The 7155-nt window shown below is 43.7% G+C and overlaps 1 pseudogene; it reads left to right on the plus strand.

Moving 5' to 3' along the window:
- Positions 1-4888: 4888 nt before the first annotated feature.
- Positions 4889-5372, plus strand: LOC715529 (histone H2B type 1-C/E/F/G/I-like; annotated as a pseudogene).
- The last annotated feature ends 1783 nt before the right edge of the window (positions 5373-7155 follow it).

Below are 7155 nucleotides of genomic sequence, written 5' to 3' on the forward strand. Positions count from 1 at the left end.
TCCTGGAGAAAATCATAAGAGCCAGTTCATAATAGTTTCATAGTCTCTTTTGCCTTGCCTTCGCAAAAGCAGAGACAAACAGATAGAGCCTGGGTTTTCCCTCAGTCAGGAAGGTCAGCCCCCAGCTGATCTACAATGGGCATTGGTATAAGGGAGAAATACGTTGCTTCTAGTTGCAGAGAGTTGAAGATGCTTGTTACAGCAGCAAATTCTAGCCTATCCTGACTGATACAGTAACATATTTGAGAACAGTGTACTTTCTATATACATATGCTACAATATGTATTTGCCTCACTCTTCTCATCTATAAAATAGGATAATATGTCATGAGGATTAACTGAATAAATACATATAAATGATTACATATGTGCCCGACACCTAGTATACTTTGTATGTGTTAACTATGATCATTAATGCTGTTCTTCTTCTATGTAACTATTATTATGAATGTTGTCCTTGCTGTTGTTTCTTTTTTAAAATGTTTCCTGCAGAAGCCCCAATGCCTAGGCCAGTGGTAAGGGAAGGTGTTGGGACTTCCCCAGTAGAAGTAACTGTGTGGAGGGCAAAGGTGAGGCCAGGTCTTCTGAGGAGCAGTCAGCTCTGGAGGTGACTTGGTTGCAGCAGTCTCTCTTTCATGGCAATTGCCCTATCTGCCTTCTTTAAAACAAATGATATTATAAAAGTCATGCATATTGTCCATGAAAAATCAGAAAACATATAAAAGTATAAAGAAAATAACAAAAATGATCTGTAATCCCACTCCAAAGATAACCTCTTTTAATATTTTGGTATGTATTCTTCTCATATATTTTTCTTGCACCATTTTATTTTTCCAAGTAGAACTTGTACTGCACATAGCTGTCAGGCAACCTACGTTTGCCTTTCTTATTATTTTTTTCTTTTAACTAAAAATATGTCAAGAACATTTTCCTACTTTATTAAATGTTTTCCTACAAAATGATTTTAATGCAGCTTAGTAAGGCACATATGAATGTGCAGCAATTAAATTACTAATTCCTAGTTCAAAATCCAACCACAAAAGTACTGAGCATTTACTACATGCCACACACTGAGCTAGTGCTGGTGATAAGTTGATGACAAAATCAGGGCTAGCCCAGCACTCGGGAGCTAACCCTTCACTGTCTCCCAGGGGATATCCAGATTGTTGCCCTCAGGGGAGGGGTGCAGGGCTATTATCAATAGTGATGTAGTGATGCAAAGAACATCCTTAAATCTACCTCTTTGTGCCGAATCTGCCTGACTTGTGATTCTGATAAGTGCTAGACAAAATATAATAAATGCCTTCTTAAACGCAAAACTGAGTTCAAAAAGAAATTAGGGTATCAGGGGCCAAAAACAGAAAGAAACATGGAAACCAGTAAACTAAATAGGTGTGACCATTTCAGATACCTGGTGGAGGTGGAAAGAAGATGGGAGTCCATTTATGTACCCTGGGGCTTGGGTTTATAGCCATACAAATATAGGAGAAGAAGTCTCATAGGCCGGATCAGGATGGGGAGCTGTGTCTGAGATCCCTGCAGAAGGTGACACCCACAAGAAGCTCCATATTTGGTAAAAGAGCAGATTGCACCCTAACAAAGAGAGAGAAGAAAGAAGCTTGTCCGTTTTAGCTCGAGCACTGAAAAAAAAGAAAAATGATTCCTGAGAAACTGTAAACTCTGCAAACAATGTCCACATCATTTAGAGTTCAGGGTTTGGGGTCCAATGTATTGTACCTCATGGCCCAGGTACTGCAAAACAAATTAACATGAGAAATATTCCTGGGTTGGTAACACCCCCTGGATGCCTGGCAGAAGTAATAGTCATCCTCTTAATCCAGGCCACAAGGAAGTCCTACAGATAAAGCCCCAGTGCAGATGAGCTCACTGGTCAAAATTAGAAAGCTGTTGAGGAAGTGAGCCATAAGGAGAGGAGTCAAAAGAAACAACAAATAGAGAATTAAGCCTTCAAATACTTCACATAATGAGATTATCTGATAAGTACTATGAAGTGTCTAAAACTATGAACTACATAAGTAAAGAAATGCAAATTATAGAAGAACAGAGTGCTGTGAAAAAAGAGAGGAGCAGGAGCTCAGCAAACATCCATGGGTATGTGTGATGATAATCAGGCATTGCTCACATCCCAAGAGGATGCCCCTATCAGTATCGTGTTTGACTGCAAGTAACAGAAAACCTACTGACCAACAGTGTCTAAAACAAGCAGAGATTATTTTTCTCCAAAACCTACCAGTTTAGAGGTGGGCTTCTGTTGGCATTGGCTCAACCATTCATCTGTGGCATCTAGGGACCAGGTTGTCATCACCGCACTTGGCCTCCTTTAGCAAATCATTTTTTAGTATTGTCCTTGCTACCTCAAGATTTCAGGATGATTGCTGCCTCCTCAGATATCATGTAACTGCAAAAGTGGGAAGGGAAGAGGTGAAGGATGAAGAACCAGCTACATATGCCCCTGCTTATAACAAACTACCACCACTACCATCATCACCACCACCAGCATCATCCCCACCACCACCACCACTAACACCACCATCACCAGCACTATCATCATTATTTCCACCACCACCACCACTACCACCACTGCTACTATCACCACCACCAGCACCAGCACCATCATTTCCACCAGCACCACCATCATCATCACCACCACCACCATCATCACCACCACCACCACCATCACCATCACCACCACCACCATCACCACCACCATCACCATCACCACCACTACGACCATCACCATCATCACCACCACCATCACCATCACCACCACCATCACCATCACCACCACCACTACCACCATCACCATCACCACCATCACCATCACCACCACCACCACTACCACCATCACCATCATCACCACCATCACCACTGCTACCAACACCACCACTATCACCATCATCACCACTTCCACCACCATCTCCACCATCACCATCACCACCACCACCATCACCACCACCACCACCACCATCACCACCACTACCACCATCATCAACACCATCATCAGCACCATCACCACTGCTACCAATACCACCACTATCACCATCATCACTACTTCCACCACCATCACCACCATCACCATCACCACCACCATCATCACCACCACCACCACCACCATCACCACCACTACCACCATCACCGGCAACACCATCATCAGCACCATCACCACTGCTACCAATACCACCACTATCACCATCATCACCACTTCCACCACCATCACCACCATCACCATCACCACCACCATCATCACCACTTCCACCACCATCACCACCATCACCATCACCACCACCATCATCACCACTTCCACCACCACCACCATCACCATCACCACTATCATCACCATCACCACCACCACTATCACCACCACCATCATCACCATCACCACCACCATCACCATCATCGCCGCCACCACCATCACCATCACCACCATGACCACTATCACCATCATCACCATCACCACCACTTCCACCACTGCCACTATCACCATCACCACCACTACCACCATCATCATCACCACCACCATCACCACCACCACCACTGCTACCAACACCACCATCACCAGCACTATCATTATTTCCACCACCACCACCACCACTACCACCACTGCTACTACCACTACCACTATCACCACCACCAGCACCAGCACCATCATCATCATATCCACCACCCCATCACCACTGCTACCATCATAACCATCATCACCATCACCACCACTACCACCACCACCACCACCAGCACCATCACCACTACCACCACAACCATCAGCAACACCATCATTATCCCTATCACCATCACCATAATCATCATCTCCACTACCATGACCACACCACTACCATCATGATGATCACCACCACCAGCACCACCATTACTACCACCACAACCATCATCACCACCACATCACCACCATCACCATCATCATCATCCCCACCACCATCACCATCACCACTGCCACCACCATCACCACCACCATCAAGACCACCACCACCACCATCACCATCACCACCACCATCACTATCACCACCACCACTATCACCACCACCATCAGGACCACCACGACCATCATCACTACCACCTCCACCACCATCAACATCACTATCATCATCTCCACCACCACCACCATCACCACTATCACCACCACCACCACCATCATTATCACCATGCTTCACTCCCTCTGACTTTTATAGGTACCCCTCTTCTTCTCCCAAGGACACTTTTTTCTGGAAGATTCCAGTGTGGCAATAAGGGTTTGACAGGAGGTTTTTTGACTAAAGGTGAATTAAGGGGCTTGCTAAAAGATAAAAAGTGTTATTAAAAGTAAAACAGCAGGCTGGGCATGGTGGTTCACGCCTGTAATCCCAGCACTTTGGGAGGTCAAGATGGGTGGACTGCCTGAACTCAGGGGTTCTAGACCAGCCTGGGCAACACAGTGAAACCCCATCTCTACCAAAAATACAAAAAAATTAGCTGGGTGTGGCAACGTGCGCCTATAATTCCAACTACTTGGGAGGCTGAGGCAGGAGAATCACTTGAATCCGGGAGGCGGAGGTTGCAGTGAGCTGAGATGGCGCCACTGCCCCAGCCTGGGCAACAGAGCAAGACCCCATCTAAAAAAACACAAAAAACAAAACAAAAACAAAAATAAAACAGCAGAAAGTCATGTTTAACCAGCTCAAGAAAGCACACTCATCAATCGTGTTCAAAATCGCTAGTAAAGCACCAACAACCATATGTGATATTTATTCAATTAGTATATAAAAGAGATCTTAATGTAAAATTTCTGGTCAGAAGTCCACTGTCAGCTATTAGCTGAAGCTATCCTTATTTGAAAGTAATAAGATTTCATTTTTTTGACACATTTCTGGTGTTTTAAGATGCCTGAGCCAGCCAAGTCTGCTCCTGTCCCGAGGAAGGGCGCCAAGAAGGCGGTGACCAAGACGCAGAAGAAAGATGGCAAGAAGCACAAGCGCAGCCGCAAGGAGAGCTACTCTGTGTAAGCGTACAAGGTGCTGAAGCAGGTCCACCCCAACGCTGGCATCTCTTCCAAGGCCATGGGCATCATGAATTCTTTCATTAACGACATAAAGATGTCGACATAAAGCGCATCGCGGGAGAGGCTTTCCGCCTGGCACATTACAACACGAGGTGGACCATCACCTCCAGGCAGATCCAGACGGCCCTGCGCCTGCTGCTGCCCGGAGAGCTGGCCAAGCACGCCGTGTCGGAGGGCACCAAGGCCGTCACCAAGTACGCCAGCTCCAAGTAAACTTTCCAAGGGGAGACAACAGCTTTTAGACATATCTTTTCCAGGAGTCGTCAGTGCCGGACACTGTTTCATCTTGCAAATAAACCAATGAAAATGAGTGATGCTAGAAGAAGATAAATGGAGGTATTTTGAACAATCAAAGAAGGACCAATGAACACCTGGCTAAGAAAAATTAGCTCGTTTTTTTCTACATATAAAACTATTAAAATGTTCTTCATAGAAATGTATGAAACGAGAAATATAAAGACAAAATTAAAATAACTCCTAGTATCTCCTATTCCTTTTAGATGTATATCATACATTCATATTCATATATACCTATATCTCACATCATGTATCATATATAAAATAAATTTAGGTGTCATATGATATATAGATATATTTAGATAAATATACCTAGAAACATTTTTTATGGATGTATAATTTACGGATATATTGATAATTATATAGTTATTCGTCATTGACTATTTCAATTGATTCCCATTTTTATGCATTATAGATCATGCAGCTCACACATCTTTGTACATAAATCTTTGTTCAAATATTATTTCCTAAGGATAGACTTCATGAAGTGGAAATACTAAATCAAAAGTGAAAAACATTTTCTAAGATTCTTAAATACACATTGCTAAATTGCTGTTCAGGATCATGCCAGTTTATAACCCCAACATAATATGGAAATTCCTGTCTTTTTTTTTTTTTTTTTTTTTTTTTTTTCTGAGACCGAGTCTCACTCTGTCGCCCAGGCTGGAGTGCAGTGGCCGGATCTCAGCTCACTGCAAGCTCCGCCTCCCGGGTTCACGCCATTCTCCTGCCTCAGCCTCCCGAGTAGCTGGGACTACAGGCGCCCGCCACCTCGCCCGGCTAGTTTTTTGTACTTTTTAGTAGAGACGGGGTTTCACTGTGTTAGCCAGGATGGTCTCGATCTCCCGACCTCGTGATCCGCCCATCTCGGCCTCCCAAAGTGCTGGGATTACAGGCTTGAGCCACCGCGCCCGGCCAGGAAATTCCTGTCTTATAGCACTCGTATTTACAATGTATTTTTAAAAGCATTGTTAACCTAATAGGCCCCCAAAAAGAAAAAAAATTTGAAATTACATTTCCTGGTTTTAATGACTGTATTAGTGAGGGTCATTTTTCCCATGTTTCTTGTCAGCCATGACCCTATAAGAAATAAACTGTGCTGCAAAATGATAAACATGATATCAATCATTCCATGGGAAGGCACTATATAAAGAATAATACCTTAGGTTAAGGCCAAATAAATAATATTTATCAGGTGCCTCTTCTGCAGAGGACTCTGAAGGGATAGTGAACTGCGTTTAGCCGCATGCAACTGAAACTACTTTTACCTACATCGTCTCTTACAAACATTGTAACTACTCTTTGAGAAAGTGTTTACTGTGGACTGAATTGTCTCCCCATCCCCCCAAACTCATATATTGAAGCCATAAACCCCAATATGACTCTATTCCTAGACAGGACTTATAAGAGGTAATTAAGGTTAAATGAGGTCATTAGGATGGGTTCCTAATTGGATAGGATTGGTGGCCTTCTAAGAAGAGGAAGATTCTGCACTTGGTCTTCCAAATTATATAATTTATTTAGAAAAAAGAAGAGGAAGAGAGAGAGAGCTCTGCACATATACTGAGGAAAGGCTATGTGAGCTCACAGTGAAAAGGTAGCACTCTACAAGCCAGCAAGAGAGCCCTCACCAGAATCCAGCCATGCCATAGCCTGCTCTGAGACTTCCAGCCTCCAAAACTGTGAGAAAATACACTTTGTTGTTTCAACCACACAATCTACGGTATTTTGTTATGGGAGCCCAAGCCAACTAAGACGGCATCACTGCTTTCACTTACAGACAAGAAAACT

Source organism: Macaca mulatta, chromosome 12 (assembly GCF_049350105.2).
Source record: "Macaca mulatta isolate MMU2019108-1 chromosome 12, T2T-MMU8v2.0, whole genome shotgun sequence".
NCBI classification, from domain to species: domain Eukaryota; kingdom Metazoa; phylum Chordata; class Mammalia; order Primates; family Cercopithecidae; genus Macaca; species Macaca mulatta.